The sequence below is a fragment of the Lampetra planeri genome, chromosome 18 (genome assembly GCF_965212315.1).
Source record: "Lampetra planeri chromosome 18, kcLamPlan1.2.h2, whole genome shotgun sequence".
NCBI classification, from domain to species: domain Eukaryota; kingdom Metazoa; phylum Chordata; class Hyperoartia; order Petromyzontiformes; family Petromyzontidae; genus Lampetra; species Lampetra planeri.
Window position 1 is genome coordinate 7,990,784 of NC_136124.1, and position 18,819 is coordinate 8,009,602.

The following is an 18,819-nucleotide window of genomic DNA, read 5'->3' on the forward strand; positions in this document are numbered from 1 at the left end:
CGCTGTATCAGGGCCATTATAAGTAGCCAACTGCTCAATGTTTACTTTGGCTTGGAGACACTTTCCACTTTGAAAACAAAACATATGCTTCACTCCCCAACAGAGGGCAGACGACTTCTATCCAGCAACAAATCCTGGAGGTTGTCAGCTGCAACGCTTCCCCTCTGGGTTGCACGGCGAATGCGAGCTGGGGCTCCGTGTTTAGAGAAGGAGGGACACGCTGGGCCACAGCTGAGCTCATTCACGGAGCCCTGAGCGCTGCTGAGAGAGACCGCGAACGCGGACACTGAAACGGGAACAGATGGTGACAGTGGCCAGCGCTCGTGGCTGCTTCGATAGTTGGTTCAGGCTGGCCCCGTGGGAGGGCTAGTACCTGTGGCTGGCGTGGTTAACATCAGTGGGAGGGCTAGTACCTGTGGCTGGTGTGGTTACCATCAGTGGGAGGGCTAGTACCTGTGGCTGGTGTGGTTACCATCAGTGGGAGGGCTAGTACCTGTGGCTGGTGTGGTTATCATCAGTGGTAGGGCTAGTACCTGTGGTTGGTGTGGTTAACATCAGTGGGAGGGCTAGTACCTGTGGCTGGTGTGGTTACCATCAGTGGGAGGGCTAGTACCTGTGGCTGGTGTGGTTAACATCAGTGGGAGGGCTAGTACCTGTGGCTGGTGTGGTTACCATCAGTGGGAGGGCTAGTACCTGTGGCTGGCGTGGTTAACATCAGTGGGAGGGCTAGTACCTGTGGCGACTTGGCTAAATTGGTTATGGTTACATCCAGTGCTTATAATGCTCAGTTGCGATTATACAGCAGCAGTAATCGCCCCTGCAGACAAATTAATGCCCCAGTTCACTCTTGCGCACGAAACTCATTCTGGTGTCTTGAGTTTTTTGACTGACACGTGACAACAGCGGCGATTCCATGCGTCTCATGTGTGCAAAACGCGCTCATAGGATTATAACAACATAGCGTACACGAGTGTAGGAGTACTATCATGGGCACATCGTGCTCGAGCCCCAACTACCGGTAATCTCCAAGGGCAAGCCTAAGCAGCCACCACGAATCTATCGAGTGAGGAACTAAGCCCCGCTTATGAAGAGTAAAGACGACGGGGGCTGAAGTCTCCGTGTCGCAGGGACGCGAGCGGGAACAAATCCTCTCTCCGATCACCTGCACGCCTCTGGAACTGCTGTGCCGCTCACATCGCCGCATTCCCACACGTGGCGGCCGGTTGCCCCCTCGAACCGCTTTCGCTCGCATCGCGCACAAAGACAAAGATCGCCCGTGTAGCCTCTTGGTGGCGTTGAGGCAAGTGCTCTTGGCGAGCACCTACGGAGGTTTTGCGATACGACGGTCGAGGGGGTGGGTATGGCCATGCACCACGACTCGCCTCCGCTGTCTCCCCAGGTACTCATTTAAGGGCAAGTCGACGTCGGGGAGACCTCGGCTTGGTTTAGATATTCGCCACTGATTTTGACCGTGAGATGGAATCCTGCTCGAGTAGCTGGGTTCGTAGTGTAGCGCGCTGAACACCACACTACCGCTCCCATTCGCACAGCCGGTCGTCTATAATCACGGTTATAGAGAAACGTAGTTTTTTTTGTCTAAACAAAGACGGCCCTTTGAGACTCACGTCCCTGTCCGTCTCTAATCCAGGAGCTTCCAGAGTGATATAATCACTCCAAGATGAAAGTGTCACAGATATAAAACACAACTAGCCATCGGTGGGGGGCGGGTGGGGGAACCAATTAATGGTGGAGGGGGGTGGGGGGGGGACATTCATCGCCATGGCCTCGACTGCAGCCACATCGTCTTACCGCGTCGCAAGCCGCTGTGCAGGAACACGACGGGAACATGTTTGTTGCAGCCAGAGGCAGAGGAGAACACAAGAGACTTGAGCTTGGACTTGTGCAAGTGCAGGGAGTCGCCAGCACGGACGCCGTTGGGGAGGGAGTTCCAGACAATGGGGGCTGCAGAGGAGAACGAGTGACCCCCCACCCCGCCACTGAGCGAAAGTTGAAACTGCACGAATCTGACGGAGGCTGCGAAGGGCAAACAGGTCAAGCGATGCCATGTGTGGCGAAAGGAAGGAAGCGATGGCGATGCGTGGCGATGCGTGACGATGTTGGCAGCATTGCCAGGTGATGATGTTTCAAACTTTCACTCAAATGGCCATCCGCGGCCACCGCACTGCTCTGGGGCAGACAAAGAGAAGGTGGGAGAGGCGTGAAACGAGGTGCGGGGTGGGGAGAACAGCGCCGCTCATCCGGAGGAAGGGGAGGGGGGCATGCTCACTGCCAGCCCCCACCTCCCCCCAGTGAGCCAGGCGTGTCCATCGCGGAGCGCGGGCGGTGGAGGCTGTCCTCGATGTGTCGTTGTGTGCTCTTGTTGAATCCGCGCGGTGGCCGAGAGGACGCGAAGCCGGCCGGGCTGGACGCGGCGTGGGGGGCAATCGGCCCTCGTCTCGGACACTCCCCGCAAGCCGCTCCTCGCTGCCGTTTGAAAAGGCGCTGGGGCGCACGCGGAGCGGAGCAAGTTGAAGAGCGCCCTTTGGTGGAGTCGCTACCCTCCCCCCCTCCCTCCTCCTGTGCCACCACAACGTTGTGTGGGATCCTCTAGAAGGGGGGGGTTGCTTGAGGAATAGACGAATGAAACAGGACTGCGGCGTACGACTGCTCTCTTGCCTCCAGGTGCACCGTCGTAGACACACGCACGGATGCGTTCACACACACACACAAGCCTGCACGTGTAAGTGGACGCACGCAGACACGTGTGTTGTAGGTACAAGTCATCCCCCGTAACGCCTTTAACAGACTGTTGGGGCAAGTGATGTGAGCGAACGCCTCTGAAAGGCGGCACGGCACACGAGGGGGTGGCTGTACAACACCACGCCTCGCCGACTCCCCAGTGGCGATGTTTACACGCCGTGCCTTGTACACATTTAAAGCTGAGTCGACCTAGGGGAGGCCCAGGTTCGGTTCAGATATGTGGCCGATGTTTGCCGTAAGCGAGAATGGAACTCAGGTCACCGAGTTTCGAGCGCAGATAAAGTACACACACACGTGTGTGTGTAGGTACACACACAAAGACAAAGATCCCCCGTATAAGTCATCACAGACTGTAGGGGCAAGTGCTGTTAGCGAGCACCTATAAAGGCCGGCACGGCACACGAAGGGGGTGGGTGGCCAACACCACGCCCGGCCGCCTTTGTCTCCCTAGTGGCGATGTTTACACATGGCACCAATTACTCATTTGAGGCCGAGTCGACCTAGGGGAGGCCCAGGACCGGTTCGGATAATCGTCACTGGTGTTGGCCGTGAGCGGGAATCGAATTCGGGTCGTCAAGTTCGTAGCGCAGCGCACTAACCGCTACACTACCGCTCCCCCCACACACACACACGTGTGTGTAGGTGCACACACACACACACACACGTGTGTGTAGGTGCGCACACACAGGGTACACACACACACGTGTGTGTAGGTGCGCACACACAGGGTACACACACACACACACGTGTGTGTAGGTGCGCACACACAGGGTACACACACACACACGTGTGTGTAGGTGCGCACACATAGGGTGCACACACACACACACGTGTGTGTAGGTGCACACACACGTGTGTGTGTAGGTGCGCACACATAGGGTACACACACACACGTGTGTGTAGGTGCACACGCACACACAGGGTACACACACACATACACACGTGCACGCGCTCTCCCGCCGACACCGCCTGCCGCACCTGCCCAGCGACCCTGCAGTGGGCATGCCTCCAACCCGGGACCAGCCGACCACGAAATTAAACGCAATTTTTTAAATAAATAAATAACCCCGCTGGCCTTGACCGCAGAAACTGGAGGCGTCTCGGGCCGCCTCATTACCGCCGCGCCCTCTGATTTAGCGGAGCGCCCGGCGTGCGCGCCCCTCACCTGCGCCGGCTCCAATATCACAACGGGACCTCCTCGTAACGCGCCCGCTTTGTTCGGGCCCGCGAGAAACGTCGTCGTCGTGCCTGCCGGGGTCGTTTGAAGCGCCCCCCCCCTCCCCTGCACACACACAGCCCAGCCTGCCCCCCCCCCTCCTCCTCCCCCCAGAGCAGCTCCCAACCATTTGCTCCCTCCCCTTGACCACCGCCTTGTGCTGGTGGAGGAGGAGGCACTAATCCCCTAATTAGTCGCCATCGCTTCCATCCCAAAAACTGCCCGTGTCCCCACACAACCACCGCCACCACCATCACCCTCTCGGTGAATATTTGCGGTGAGTGAGCAGAGCAGACTAAGGCTGTGCGGAGTCCCTCTCTGACAGCTACACCCGGACTTCGAAAATGCGATATAATGCTGCGTGGTTATTCATATATTTTTTAAAAAGGTGTGTGTGTACGTGTGTTTCTTAATTAGTGGCGTTAAGCCAGCAAACACGAATAGAATCGGTGCCCCACCGGAGAAGGGCTCGCGTGGAATGTGACAATTATGTTTCACGAAGCCGTGATTTGTGCTCGATTTAGGATTGAATGTGGATTTAATTAGAGCAGCGTCTAAATGCGACCGTTTCTCGAGACGCTGTAGAGAAACAGCGAGCGCGCGTTTCGACAGCAGCTCATTACAGAGACCCCCATGCAAAGACAAATACACACCCTTTTTAGGGCAAGTGATGTTAGCAAGCAACGATGAAGGCCGACACGGCACACGGAGGGGGTGGCCAATGCCACGCCCGGCCGCATTTGTCTCCCCAAGTGCTGATGTTTACACACCACGCCGGGTGCACTCGTTAATTGCCGAGTTCACCCAGAGGAGGCCCAGGATCTATTCAATTATCCGTCGCTGTTATTGGCCGTGAGGACGGAATCGAACTCGGTTTTGCCGGGTTCGTCGTGCGGTGCGCTAACCCCTACGTCACCGCTCCCCACGACACTCACACACAGATCCTCCCGATGGCCTCATAGACTGCAAGGGCAAGTGCTTCCACATAGCTCTCTCTCTGTGCAGAATATTAAACAACCACTTCCTCGACGGAGCACTGCCTTGCCGGGTAAAATAGATCAGAGTGCCCTGTGGACACGGGGAGCCACACTGGATAGGGACATTCAGACAGAGACGAGGCAATGCGTGCTCCCTTCACCAACCCGCACTCACCAGCGTGGTGAAGTATGGTCAACACACACCCCGTGACTGCCACGGCGTAGGCTGGCCTTCATCCGTTGTGAGTCAATCTCAGAGCAACGCGGGCCTTTCGACTTGTACAGCGCCTTCTGCAGCGACCACATTTGGACTCTTTGAGCGGCACAGCGAGCCGCACAGCGAGCCGCACAGCGAGCGAGACCGCCTTTATCTTTACCCCACCCCAGCGGCCAGCAGTTGAGGACTCGACTGCTGGCACGGCATGTTCCAGCGGCTCGAGGCTCGTGTTTACCCACTTCTCCTCCTTCTTCTGATCAATTATTTCTTGTGGCGCGGGTGCTCGTGGTGTGTTGCGTTGGTACAACAGCGTGCGCGCGCCTGCCACGTGGTGCATTCTACAGACGTGCAGGATGGAGCAGCGAGTGCGCGTTGCTGAGGCCACACACTGGGCGAGCGAGCGAGGCTGGTGGTGAGTCTGGTGCCTGACCCTAAAGCCGGACGGCACTTCGTGGCAGCCAGCTGCAGACCATGCAGCAGCTGAATTGTTCAGCAAAGGGAAGGAAGCAATGGCTGGGTGTTGCGGCACCAATGGCATTGCCTGTGATGTCTTTTGAACTAATCCACTGCACGCGTAAACCACGCGTTGATTAATTAGCTGACTCGGAGATTTATGACCGACAGCGTGGCAAATAATTTTGTAAAATTATTGCTCAACCAATTCTGTAAAAGACGAGAAAGACCCCGCTGATGATAATCACGCCTGCTACATCCACTCTGTCAACAGATGGTTGCTGCCTAGGAAATGATGGACCACAATTTAAGCCAAAATCAAGAAAACGTTTTATTTCTGAAATGGTTTAGCTGGATAACCCCTACATATGGAACGTCTTGTTTAGACGGGTGTACAGGGTAGAAAGTGCATTTAAAATAAATAAAAATATGTGGATCGAGGCCCAAAGCTCACGGCTGACAACAGTGCAGCAGGAGCAATTACAACGTCACCTGCTCGAAATGTGAACGTGGGATGCTGGTGCCATGGGGCAATGCGTGCCACAAATGAACCGCAGCACGTCGCTGATCTCGTCAAGGAACATGAACCATCATCACGCCAATTCCTCCGGTGGTCATCCTCACAGCAGCAGCAGCAGCGGCTTCTGGCTGCTGCCATCGAGCAAAGGCGGTGGTCACCGCATCTGGCGGCGCTCTCAGGTGCGCTTCTGCGGCCGTCTGGAATGCTCTCCCTTCCGATGTTAGGAAATGCACTTGAGCTTTTGGCACTTTTAACTCGAGATTGAAAATTCATTTCTCTGGAGCTACTTTTAGTGTTTAGATTGTTGTCCTTCTCCAGCATCTTCGATTAGCACGATTGGCTATGTACGGTGCAAAAGAAGTTCAACATACACACGTAATGATTAGCAGCGTACTGGACTAGCGATCGAGAGATCGACGATTCAATGTCCCTGCGCGCCAGTCGAACACATGGCAACGCGTATTCGATGCCGACACCGCCGCTGTCCACCCGGCAGCGTAAAGGGGGGCACCCGAGTCGATGGATCGGCAGGTCACGTGGGGTGCGATGACAGCCTTCCCTTTACGAGACGCCTGGCGAGCGAGAAGGGGTAGAGAGGGCCTCTCCGGAGCTCCCTCGGTGTCCCGAGATCCTTCCCGCCCAACGGTGGCGCGAGCACTGCAACTTCGGGGGTTGCGCTTGCACCCCTCCGTTTAATTGTGGTCCAGGTCGCGAGGACCCTTCTGGCTTTCAAGGCGAAGGGTCGTCGAGAGATAATCATGTGTGCCAAGGAGCGGCGGGGGCGGAGCGCGCTCACGGCAAATAGCAGCTGTTCCGTGTGCTCCGTGGGTGCGGATTAGGTGGTTCGATTTGCCTGGCAGAACGCGGGATTGCCGTGAATGGATGGTGGTGTTGGGGGGGGGATGCACTTGAAAGAGCGTCGTCTTAATAAGCAGCTTCAAGATCCTGAAAGCCGAGCCCCGAAGATTCTGTTCACCGAGTGAAACGTGGCGGTAAATGGAGACCGATCATTACCGCCGGCCGTGAACAATTCGCGAAGCAGGACGCATCCGCCCGCTTTGTGCTCTCGCCGAGGAAATGGCCATTTTAATGTCGCCCATTAGAACCGCGCGCGCGCGCGCGCGTCCGCGCCGTCAGAAGCATCGAATTTTTTTTTTTAAAGGAAAAAGCCCACAGCGAGCAACGCTGCGTGGTTAGGGACGCTGCCGCGGTGCGATGGTGTCGTTGGCAGGCTCGATCCAGGAGTTTGCCGGCTCTATCTCCTGGGACAGCACCACCGCCCACCCCCCCCCATCTCTATCCGCACGGCAGAACAAACGGGAGCAACACAGTCGGGTGGGGGGGGGCAGGTTGCGTGTGGTGGGGCATTGCTAATGGGGCGTTTGCGCCGAGCCAGGCAGCAGCCCCGTTGTGTGTGGGATGCGGGCATCAATCCTCGATCCGCCGCTCGGTCTCCGTCTTTGACAACGCGCGGTCTTCGCCGTCCGTCTCGCAGCGCGCCCACCGTTCGAGTTGTCGCCTGAGCCCCACCTGTGCAGGCCGCTTTGTTGGCGGGCAGCCGGAACCTGTTTGGCAGCGCCAAGTCGCTGAAGATCGAAGCCAGGCAGGGCGCGTCGTGAGCTCGTCCACGTGCCATTGTTCGACGGAGACGGGAGCCCTCTCCTCGCGCCACGAGGACTCCTCGCGTTGTCCCTTGCGGGCCGCGTTCCTCCACAGACGGGCAACGGACGGACTAAAGAGAAAGACTTGGGTCGCCTGTTGCAGCCGGCTCAGAACTGGTGGCCAAGGGAGTGGGTGGGTTGGGGGGGGGAATTGGACCGAACAGTTCCTGAGACGCTGGGTCTTGGCCCCAGCGTCTTGGCCGCAGCGTCTGCCGTCGAATAGAAGTTTGCGAGCGCTGACGGTCGCGCCAGGCGCGTCCCTGCGAGTCTTCACTTTCGCGGCCGTCTTTCTGAGATGATCACTGCTTGCGAGCGTTGTGTGTCGTGGCACGTGAGTGGCAGGGGTAACGTGCGGGCACGCTCACCTCTTCCAACACGTTTCGTCAGCGTGGACGAGTAGACCAAGATCGCTCATAGAGGGGTATCTCGAGAGCTGCCACTCAGCCAGCAGTGGAGTGTGCAAGACATTGCAGCGCTGCACTTTTACCTGGGGCGCCACGGTGGCGAGATGTTAACTACCTCGCCTGGCATGCATGAGGTCGTGGGATCGATCCAGACCCTGACGCCTGCTGTATATTTTGACCATACGAGTTTTTTTTTGGGTTAGATCGCGTAAATATATAAATGTGTCGTTAAAACCCCCCACCACCCGACACAGCCAACTAGTAAGGGTTGTCACGTAAACATAACATGCCAATTCGTCACTAGTATAGCACACCGGTGTGTTGGAAAGCCAAGCCACAACGTTTACAATCTGAGTGCGACGTTTCGCCAGTAATTACAACTGATGAAGCTAGTTGTAATTACTGGCGAAACGTCGTACAACTGATGAAGCTAGTTGATGAGCCACTTCGTTGAGGTATCATTTCTGGCCACGCTGCTTCTGAAAAAGAGCTATGCAGCTCAGTGGGACTTACCTGGTAATTTCTATATCTATACACCTCTTCAACGGGCTTCACGAGGGCGTGCAGAACGCGTGCAGCAGCAGCAGCAGACGTCTCTGGACGCCTTCCCAGTAATTCCCAGCGCTGCCCCGTCTCTGTGGAGCGATGGCTTCGTCTCCCACTCGCACCGCCACTCCATTGGAGCGCGCGCCTCTCTCTCTCTGGCTCGCGACTGACCACTTTACATCTGTCGACAGCGACGATGCACTGCCAATTGACGCGGCTGTCTGTCTCGACCACCTGAGTTATGAAATTGCAGTCGAAGATCTCTCTTCACGCCTCTTTAGCCAAACTCTCCGCTCCCCAAATCACCCCCCCCCCCTTACCTCCCGGGGTGCTATCTCTAATATGATGTATTAGATCATATGAGATTATTAGACTTAGTGCCACGTTAGAGTATTGGTTCGTGCTCTCCACTCGAGTTTGATTTGTAGCCATGGCTAATATCGCTGGCGAGTTATATCTAATCCGATCCCTGGCGCCAACCTTTACCAACCCACACTGACCAGCTTGGTGAAGTATGGTCAAACAACGCCTGTGGCTGACGCGGCAATCATCCAGCAGGTGGATTATGAAAGGGCTCTAAATTAGTAGAATTTAATCTCGTGTTAACGCAGTATTTATTTTTGTAAAGGATCGACAGATGCGATCGACACTTTGTCAACATTGAAATCATGTTGACGAAGCACCAGGCTACAGTCTACATCATAGACTGCCAGTACACTCACCCAGCTTAATAACCAGGCTACAGTCTACATTATAGACTGCCAGTACACTCACCCAGCTTAATAACCAGGCTACAATCTACATTATAGACTGCCAGTACACTCACTCCGATTAAGAACCAGGCTACGGTCTACATTAGTGTTTTTTATTACTTTTATTTTTGTTCACTTTATTTTTTATTATTATTTTTTTTTTCTATCTACGTGACTTTACCGAAATAACCAAAGAATATGGAAATAATTTGGTTGTTGTATCATTAACAAACACGCAGCTGATTATGCGGTCACAATGCGTTGTGACCGAAAGCCTTACGCGGTAAACTGATCATGATCTGATCAGCACGGTTGATTGCGTGCGGTGAGAAATAAGTTCAACATACATACATACAATGTGAAAGTGAATATAAATGAAAGGCACGCGGACACGCGCGCGGGCGGAGACTCGAGCAGTGCCGTGGGGGGTGGCCGTGCCACAGCGCTGGCTGCTACAATTCTGCTGAGTGGCCACGACTCACGGCCAGACGATGACTCGGCACTCTCTGCAGGGCACGTGGACTCCGCTCTCGAGATTTCCCCCTCGAAAGCGGCCAATCGCCCCGCGGCCCCCGAGGTGGAGACGAGACTAAAGGGCGGATTTGAGCATAAATTATGGTGATACGATGCTCAAATGGAAACCAACCTTGCTGTCAAAATGTACCGAAAAAGGGCGCACAATTAGACGCGTATCAATGTGGATGTTAAACTTATTACGTATGTTCGAGTTAGAAGCTTACATGTAAAGTTTTGTAGTTGTTGGGCCCATAGCGTAGAGCATATACACACTGGGCTGGTATATATAGTGGCTCGATGAGTGTTAATGTTTGCCCGGATGAGCCTCGGTGGTCCGGGGTGCAGGCTTCAAACCTGTAGCTGTTTAGCGACAGAGTGGTTCAATTCCACCTTTCGGGCGACAATGCTTCCATTCCTGCAGTTTTTGTTTCTCTTAAGTGACAACGCTTTTTTTTCTGCAGCATCGCAAAAGCAGCGTGTCACGCGCATCCCGTAAAGACGGCTCCCTCCCAATCTGTGCTCCATGGGCCGCTCTTGTCCGCAAGCGGTCCGTGGAACTGGGTTGCATAATCTAGATTTTTTTTAGGGGGGGTTAGATCACGTAAATATGAATGTCGTTAAACCCGCTGTGTTGAACTGTGGTGATTAAGTCTTTGGTTAATTTATTTTTTACAAAATGTCATTGGTGCAAGGTGGTCCGCAAAAGAGTGTCTGGGGTTGACGGTTGGTCCGTGGGTCCACGAAGGTTAGGAACCACTCATGTAGTGGGGACATCCTGCATATGTGAAGGATTCGTTTCGGATTTAAAAGTGGGATTTTGGATTTCTCAGGACAATTTTCCTTTTTTCCTTCAGATTTTCAGATGCTTTTCATCGCTTCATCATGGAACGCGTCTTCGTGCTTACAAAAGTGGCATCACCTGATGCCGCGTGACGCAACTTTTGACGCTTCAGCACAGAAGCCATGCCGCGAGTGACGTCATTTCGTGCGACGTCATAACTTCGGACTATCTCGAAAACAAAAATCTAAAAGTTGGATTATCCGCAATTTCGTTTGTCAGAATTTTCGGATGAATCCGAATTATGGGAACACATCCCGAGTGTACATGAGTGTACATGCACTAGAGAAGAGAGGGTCTTAGGCAGAAAGAAGAAAGTGTTGAGCATCTTAAGAAGCTATCACACGTTGATGCTTTGCAACATTTCTCATAATAACTTGTTGTATCATCGACAAACACACAACTCACCGACATTATGCGGACGATGTAAAAAATCAATTGCAAGCAAAGGCACGCGGACACGCGCGCGCGCAGAGACTCGAGCAGTGCCGTGGGGGTGGCCGTGCCACAGCGCTGGCTGCTACAATTCTGCTGAGTGGCCACGACTCACGGCCAGACGATGACTCGGCACTCCCTGCTGGGCACGTGGACTTCGCTCTCGAGATTTCCCCCCGAAAGCGGCCAATCGCCCCGCGGCCCCCGAGGTGGAGACGAGACGAAAGGGCGGATTTGAGCATAAATTATGGTGATACGATTCTCAAATGGCAACAAACCTTAGCTACTTTGACGCGAATATTACACAAATATCGGCGTCAAAATGTTCCGAAAAAGGGCGCACAATTAGACGCGTATCAATGCGGTGGTTAAACTTATTATGTATGTTCGAGTTAGAAGCTTACATGTAAAGTTTTGTACTTATTGGGCCCATAGCGTAGAGGGTGTCCACCCTGGGTTGGTATATATAGCGGCTCGATGAATGCTTATGTTTGCCCGGATGAGCCTCGGTGGTCCGGGGTGCAGGCTTCAAACCTGTAGCTGTTTAGCGACAGAGTGGTTCAATTCCACCTTTCGGGCGACAGCCTTGGGTCGAGTTTGATCAACTCGTGAGATATAGGTTTTCCCCTTTTTTCTGACAACAAAACAGGTGTTAAGTTGTTAAAACACCTAACTGACGCCAAAAGGCGCCTTCTGGTCTAACACAATTTGAGACGAGGCTCAAATGATAGCTGTCTCTGGTGTGGACCAATCAGTTTCAAAGACAATGCATGGTGTGGACCAATCAGTTTCAAAGACAATGCATATATTATCAGACTATATTTTTTGTTTGCATTCTGACCACAAGTATTGTGGTTAATGCAGACTTGATTCCTTGTAAAAAGGTTTCAGTTTGGTGTTTTAACAACTTAACACCTGTTTTGTTGCCAGAAAAAAGGGGAAAACCCTATTCCCATATTTTAGTACCGACAAAGGAGGTCCCATGATGTAGCTCAACTCATTTTGATTTGAAATGCAAGTCACGCGATACATCTGTCTACCTCATAAATGAATGCAATGCGACCCCGTTCACGACCACTCCTGGGCCCTGAGCCAGTGGTGCAAATTCCACATTCCCATGCCGGGGGCCAGTTCTTCCACAGGGCGACCAACACTTGGCGAAGTATGGATAACGCCCACGACATCGGGAGCATTGGATTGATCAGAGTGCACGATCATGATGAACGATTCTGTCTGTACACACGAAAACATTAACGCGGCAATTGCCACCGATTTGGGCCCCGATGTTTTGCTCCGTGTCCGCGGGGGAGGTTGTCGTGGCGAACTGGAGACGACAACGCCCCGAGCCATCGAGAAGCCTCTCCATGGCAGCGACTGTGGCTATCCAGACATCCGTGCAACGTACAACGACGCAATGCCCCCTTCCCCCCCCCCGATCCACGCATACGAAGGAGAAATTGTGGCAAGGCACTCAGCTGCCTCCTGGCGCAGTCGCCTGGCGTGCCCACCTCAATGTGACACATTGTAGTCGTTTGCTCTGCCTCTACAGCACATCGGCCGTACGAAAGAATGGCAGGACGAACGTGGAGTGACGAAGTCGGACAGGCGGGGCGCGCGCTCTGCCTGACGGGCGAAACTCGCGCGCAGAGATCGGCCGTGAGAGCGTTGACTTCAAACTGCCCCCGTCCCAACGTGATCGAGACGTTGGTTGGTTGGTTGGGGGGAAGGGTGGCTGGGAAATTATCATCGCGTTTCGCCTCAGATGCGGTTTTGATATAAATGTTTAAATTTTAGAATATTTAATTCAAGACATTTCAAAAAATATTGATGTATATTTAAAATTAATCAATTTAAGACTGAATAAATGTCTCTGAATATTTGATGGCGTAATCCTAAACATGCTGGGAATTAATGTTTTATCAGCCGGGTCATCGAGCCGAGACGGAGGTCGAGAGGGAAGGTCCGTGTTTGAAATTATGTTTTACTCAAAACCACGAACTCAGAATCGAGTACTCCTCCGTTTCGTAGAAATACATCTCCAGGAACAAAAGTACTCCATCAGCAGCAGCAAATCGATAACCTGCGTGATGTTAGTTAAAATGTATTTTGAGTACTTGTGTAAGGCTCACTTAGTGCGTGGCAATCTGCCAATGCTTATTCCCTTATTAAGACTGTAATTCCTTAATAAAGGGGAAACGTTATTACAAAAACACACTGCTGTGGCACGTACTCAGACAGACTGTGTTTACCATTCACGCTGGGTGCTTATTTGTATTCGTTTCCCAAATACGTCTGAGAGCTCGAAGCATGCTGTACGCGTGTGGTGCCACGCCGTGGAGCGACTCCGCAAGCGCCGCGACTCCCCCCTGGCCCCTACACTGAGCAGACACACACCCGCAGCGCACCCACGTAGTGTCCTGGCGGGGGGTTGCCTGGCACACCGGGTTTTAATCCGAAGGGCCCCTAGAGGGAGAGTCCCACGGTTTCCCGGTGCCAGGAGATTGGCCGACCCCCACAGGACAGGTTACACTGCGGTGCCCCTAAATTGGCTTAACATTGTATGGGCGCAGAAGGAAAAGGTTAACTGGGCCAACCGCAACAAGTTATTCACGATATTGGGGGGGGGGACGGACTGATGGTGGAATGTTAAACAATAAGAGCATGAGGTCAGGAGAACCGCAGCGCCACTGCCGCCCCCCATCTGGGCCCTCATACCGAACACACACTCGCAGGGGATGTGTTCGCCAGACGGGCGCCCTTCCAGATACCCAGCAACGAGAGACAATGGGTGGCCGGCGCCGTCCCCGCGGCACTCGACGGAGGACACGGTAACCACCGGTAGGCGCACGATTGGTCGCGCGATACAAACGCCATCCCGGCCCTTTGAAGTGAGAGGATTGGGCCACGAAAGGGATGGAAAACGAGCGAGGGCGCAGGTAAGCTCACGATTGGCCGCGCGGTGCGACGTCGCCCTGGGCCTTTGAAGTTTAGGGAATAAAACGAGTAGCCCGGGACGATTTCCGCTCTCTTGTCTTCAACCGCCGGGCCGTCAAGAGCCACTCTCTGCCGTCCTGCCTCCTCGAGCCGCTCGCAGCATCCGTGTGATGCCAGCGAGTGCTCCTACGAGGCAGTGATCGGTAAAGTTGTATCTTCTCCTTTCTCCCTCCGACTCTCACAGCGTCCATGCGACGCCGTGAGTACAGCTTCGAGGTACGCGGTAGGACGTTTGAGTGACTGGGTACGTAGGCAGAGTTAGGGGCCGTCCATAAATGACGTCACGCAGCTAGGGGAGGGGGGGAAAGACATTTGTGACGATGTGTGAGGGGGAGGGGGTGGTTTGAGAAATGTGACGTCACATCAAAATGCGCAACTTTAAATAAATATAGACAACACGTTCTACTTAATTAAATAGACTTTTTAATAAAGTATCCTATAACATCAGAGTGCAGCGCCACATTAAATACGCTCTACAATGACAAGAGTTTAAAGCGATTTGAAGCATGTTTTATTTTCAAAATGGAAATATGGTTTTGAGGGGGGTCTGACTTTTTGTGACTCCATGTGACGAGGGGGGGGGGAGGGGTCAAAAATCGTCCAAAATCGCGTGACGTCATTTATGGACGGCCCCTTAGGCTAAGCTCTTCTCGCGAAATACTCCCCCCAGGCAGTGTGTATTTGCGCCGCGAATCAAAGTTAGCACAGAGCATCGGTGTGGTGTCGGCGATTCGTGTGTGGAGCGACTGCGTGTGGAGCAACGCGTGGAGCCGAAGCGTGTGCGCGCGTGTTAGGACATAATCGCCGGCAGGTGCGCGTGTGAGTGGTGGGACATGCGCAGAAGAGTGAACCCGGAGCCGCAGCGCGCGCGCGCGCGCGAAGAGGGCATCGCTCGCAGGTGTGGGTGCGGTCTTGCAGCTGTGCGCCGCGTTGGCGTGAGTGGTGGTGCACACGGGCGAGTGTGTGGGTTAACCCCGTGCGGCGGGGAGCCAGCAGTTTAGCCGTGTCCCTCAGAGAGGGGGGGGGGGGCGATCACCCGGTCGGCGGGGGCCTGGCGGGAGCCGATCGACGCGGTGGAGGAGGGAGCCGAAGGGGCGGACGTTTGCTCCCCACGTGCCCAGCGAGGGCGGTGGGGTGAACGTCGGCCTGCACACGTGCGCGCCTGCACGTGTGTCCGTGCGGGTGTGTGTGCGTGTGGGGAGTGGGAGTGGAGCGGTTGGCGCGCTGCGCTATCCGGGTTCGATTTCCGCTCACTGCCAACACCAGTGACGATTATCTGAACCGGTCCTGGGACTCCCCTAGGTCGACTCAGCCTCAAATGAGTACCCGGTGTGATGTGTGAGCATCGCCACCAGGGAGACAAAGGCGGCCGGGCGTGGTGTTGGCCACCCACCCCCTCGTGTGCCGTGCCGGTCTTCATAGGTGCTCGCTAAAAGCACTTGCCCCTACAGTCTGTTAAGGCTATACAGGGGATCTTTGTGTGTGCGTGCTTGCGTGTGCACCAGCGGTAGTTGTGGACGATGCCTCAAGTGTGTCCCGCATGGAACCGCGGGGGGCTCCCAATCACGCAAGCTTTTCAAAGCCACTTTGTAACGCCTCCACGCCTCGCTGCTTCAAAAGCGGTGACCGTGCGAGTCGTGATCTCTACAGCGCCGACCCAGGCCCTCACCTCTCCGCCTTTCATCGTTTCCCCGGGTTCACCGTCCGGCTGGTTCTGCTGATCAGCCCCCGGGCTCTGTTGTTGACAAACACGGGAGGGGTGACGAGGCACAGACATCTCGGAGTTCGAGGCGCTCAGTTTCGGGAGGCGCTCTGGTCTGGCTCTCCGCCGAGTTGCATCGCTTTGTTGTTCGGCGTGGTGTCCGACGTTCCGCTCCGGGTGTTGGCAGCTTCTTCAGGAACCGTTGCCCTCTGCCCTCCCCCCGCCCCACATCCAGGATTTTAAAAACTAAGCAGCCCCGCTTCTTGCGAGTCGCGTCACTCTGCCACGATGCCAACCGGCCAGACATCCCACGAGTGAACCATCTTGGTGATGCGATGCTGCAGCAGTTTCGCAAGAGCGTCGAATGGAGCGACATCCGCAACGGAGCTAAGTTTATCCCTGAATAGCGCTCGTGGCGCTGGTAGACGGATACAGGTGGCACGTGACCAGAGGCATGCACGACTAGAGCTTGGTGAGGTATTCTGGATGCGGTGTGCCGGGTGTAGAAATATTTCCCCGGCTCACCAACCTGAACAGAACCGACTTCAATTTGAAATGATGCCCAGACCAGTTCTGAGGTCCGGGAATAATTTCACTCCCTCCCCCTCCCCCCCGATCGAGGAATCTGACTCGGAGCTGCTGGCCGCGGCGAATCTCTCCGCCACTCGTTGTTCGAAGCCCGCGGCTCGGGACGACGTCAAGGGGCGGCGAGACGCGACGGAGGTCCGCGTCTCTTATCGACGCGTTCGGGGACGCGACGTTTCGTGAACGATCCAAGCGCGGGGGTGGGGAGGTGGGGGTGGGAGAAACATAAACAGCTTTTTGTTTTTCATGTCGGGGACCGGGTTGGACCGCACCGCGTGCTTCGCTTTCAATCGCACCTTGATGGGTGTGGGTGCTTCTTTTTCAAAAGCTCAAGGAGAGTGCACTCGTTATTAACATCCGTAAGAAAATCCACCCCCAACCCCCTCGATCCCCCCCCCTCCTCTCTCGCTGCATCAGATATCTCCAGTAGAGCAGGTGCAGCGGCGAGCAAAACCTGCAGCGGAAAGCCTCGGGTGTGTGTTTACAGGCTGCCTCAAGAGAACCAGCGACAATGCACCCCAAAACACCTCGGGCGAGCCAAAATGCGTCCACGTTTCTTGTGCACGAAACGCGCATTTGTGTCGGTGGGCTACGTCGCGTGAATGTGAACACGTGTCGTCAAAGCCACCTCCACCCGACGCAGCCAATTAGCGGGGGGTTGGTCACGTGAACAAAACGTCCCAATTCCGTTACGCCTTCAGCACCACACCGGCTGTGTGTGTTGTTGCGCAAGCACACAACACGGTTACAATTTGAGTTGCCGACGTTTCTCTGGCGATTACAACAACGGCGTCATCAGGCGAGTGCCAGAATTTGCGAAGAAGTCGTCCTAGGTTTGGTTCTAAGTATGCAGAGGTGATGTCACCACTTGTGCGCCTTACAGGTGCGAAGAACCCCCAGGAGGTAGATGCGTGTTAAAGTGGCGTTACTCGTTACTCATGCTGCCGCTCTGCATCATCATCGTAGGCCGTGGTCAAATCCACTGCTGGATGAATGCCTTCCCAAGCCACCGCCGCCACCTCTCACGATGTATCAATCAACCCAGCACCTGCACACACCCACACACACAGGTTTCATAGCTACATCTTCTTGGTGGACGCGCTTTGGGACGCGTTCCAATCCTTGGCTGGGCATTCCGTTTTTCTTTATTTTGCATAACGATGGGAATTCCAGGGACCGAGTTAAAAGCTGTGCACAGAGAAGCGAAAAGCATCGGCGGGGCTTGGAATTCTACCGAGAGACAGACGAGGAGCCACGTGGTTTAGAGAACGGACGCTTCTTCGAGACGTCGCAATGACTGTTAGGAAGAGGAGTGGGCTCAGGCGGGTCTCGTGGCCACGGTGAGCGGGGGATGAGGGGCGATGCTCGGGACTCACCGCCGAGCTGTAGCCCCGTGAAGTAACGCGCCCGAGAACACGCCCCCCCCACCTCCGCCAAGAGACGGAGCAGTTAATTCAGCTCGTGTGTGGGTGGCAGGTGGATCGATGCATCGCTGAAGCGTCTGCGAGAGATGACGCTCGGCGGAAGGAGCTCATCCAGTCGTGGATTGATGATGGCTATTGCTGATGAGTGGTTCCAGTGTTGGATCAGCACACCTTGAACTCAGGACCCGGCTGGACAGGTCTTCAGACTCCGCGATATTTTTCATGGTTGTTCATATTTCGGATTTACCGTCACTGCATGCGTTCCGTAGATCAATTTGATTTTGCCAACAGTTTTTAAAGCAGTGGAACCCACAGTTGACCGCGTTCCCGATTTTCCCGTGGTACGAGCGGGAGCGTGTTCGGCCTCTGTGTGTGTTTGTACTTTTCATTTACGTGGGTTTCGTAAATGAAAAAAAATATATTCCTGCGATAAACGACCTCCAAATATAAACACTTGCCAAACCACGGCGCAGACCGACGGCCCCACAGTGACACACGCACACACAACTTGTTCCAGCTGATATTTTCCACTCAATAAACGAACAGTTGACGAATATCGCCTCTTTGTTTATTTACACGTTACTTATACACTTTGGGTTTTGTCGGTAAAGTCACGTAGGTAAAAATTTAAATAAATTAAATCACGACGTTTCGGGCACAAGACAAGCGTCCTTCTTCAGGTGGGGACAACTTAGCGAAAACACAACACCGCTTAAGCGGCTTTACCGAAAAAAACTAAGAGTATGAATCCTTGCAGTCACGACAACTTCACATCTAGAACGTTACTTATAACACGACAGAACTCAGGATATGTTTAAG

General features: G+C 54.3%; 2 non-coding genes across 2 annotated transcripts; both read left to right on the forward strand.

Annotated features, from left to right (window-relative positions):
• The first annotated feature begins 10,335 nt into the window (after positions 1-10,335).
• TRNASTOP-UCA (transfer RNA opal suppressor (anticodon UCA)) lies at positions 10,336-10,422 on the forward strand. The gene has a single exon. It is a non-coding gene; the product is annotated as a tRNA-Sec (tRNA).
• Positions 10,423-11,788: 1,366 nt separating this feature from the next.
• On the forward strand, positions 11,789-11,875 carry TRNASTOP-UCA (transfer RNA opal suppressor (anticodon UCA)). Its single transcript has one exon. It is a non-coding gene; the product is annotated as a tRNA-Sec (tRNA).
• The last annotated feature ends 6,944 nt before the right edge of the window (positions 11,876-18,819 follow it).